This window comes from Sinocyclocheilus rhinocerous, unplaced genomic scaffold (assembly GCF_001515625.1).
Source record: "Sinocyclocheilus rhinocerous isolate Xijiao unplaced genomic scaffold, SAMN03320098_v1.1 scaffold395, whole genome shotgun sequence".
NCBI lineage: Eukaryota > Metazoa > Chordata > Actinopteri > Cypriniformes > Cyprinidae > Sinocyclocheilus > Sinocyclocheilus rhinocerous.
In genome coordinates, this window is record NW_015660890.1 from 3,760,309 (window position 1) to 3,761,711 (window position 1,403).

The 1,403-nt window shown below is 30.4% G+C and overlaps 1 protein-coding gene across 1 annotated transcript in view; it reads right to left on the bottom strand.

Annotated features, from left to right (window-relative positions):
- LOC107725917 (metabotropic glutamate receptor 8) overlaps positions 1-1,403 on the bottom strand; it is a 121,549-nt gene that overhangs the window by 58,157 nt on the left and 61,989 nt on the right. The gene's annotated exons all lie outside the window — the stretch shown is intronic.

A 1,403-nucleotide genomic window follows, 5' to 3' on the forward strand; every position in this document is an offset into this window, starting at 1 on the left:
CTGTGTTCGTCTTCATTTCAGGCTGCAAAGCAACAAAATGTGATTATTTTAAAGGGGGAAGATTATTTTATATACCCACTGTGTGTATATATATATATACACACATTTTATTAGTTTAATTAATAATTAAGTAATTAAATAGTTAAAAATGTAATTAATTTAATTTGCATTGTCAGTTTTTATTTTAATTTTAGTTAAAGTTTTAGTATTTTTGTCGCTGTGATTTTTAGTTTTTTTACGTATGTCTTTATAGTTTTAATTAATTTTCCATTTTAGTTTTAGTTATTTTAGCACATTGTTGTTGTCAAAGTTTTTTTTTATTTTCAAAGGCTTTTATTACAAATAACAAAAAATACATTTAAATTGGCCCTTTTTTATGTACATTGCAATTAAACATATTGATTAAAAACAAATTAAAATAATATTTTATATGCTTGGAAAAAACATTTGACAACTCAAATCAATGTTATTTTAGTATGACTGTAATATTATTATAGTTTATATTTCAAATGAGTATTTTCTGCTTTTTAATTTTAACTTTAGTTTATAAATAATTCAAGTAAAATAATTATGATTAATAAAATGTCTTTAATCATGAAAGAAATATCTTTCATACATCTTACATGAATACACAGTTTTCCAGTAGTTTTTGAATCACTTGTGCAGCAGGATCAAACTCAGAGAAAATGAACCAACCACTTTCACTCTTTAATTTTTTATGGTCTCTCAGTGGGAACTAGTTAGTCAATCTGTTAATAAGCCCTTAATATTGATTTTCTTCTTAACTATAAAAGTCTACATAACTTGAGTTTGAGGTCAGTTTAGCATTTGCCTCCGGGGTCTATAAATAAATATTGTACTGCTCAGCAGCTGTTATATCAACAAACATATGTATAGATGGCAGGAAAGCCAATATTTTCAAGTCCGTTCAGAGCCAAATCTCAGCACACAGAGCAGCACCTCGGGGACTCGCTCAGGAAAGACCAGCGCAATCTGAAATTAGAGCATCCCTCCCTCCAGGCTCAGAGAGCCTCGCTTTACATCCTCACCAGCATTTTTAATTGCTTTCCTTCTGTATGAAGGTGCAGTAAAGTTGGACGATATACAGGTGGCAACAGAGATAAAGGCGGGAGCTGAGCAAAGGCTGCTGGGAGGGACGGTACTTTAGGAGAAATGCGTTAATGAGTCTGTTGTTCTATATCACTGGCTGTGTTCAGAATAGCATGCTGCTATATTAATGTCTGCTTTTTTCTTTTTTTAAGTAAACTTTCTGCATTCCACAATGCAATGCAAGTGAGTCAGGGTTATACTTAACTAAAACAAAAATATTTTTTTGTTATCTGATACTAAAATAACACTGATTCAAGTAGCCTTTTTTCCTTTTTTGGCAAGCATATAATATA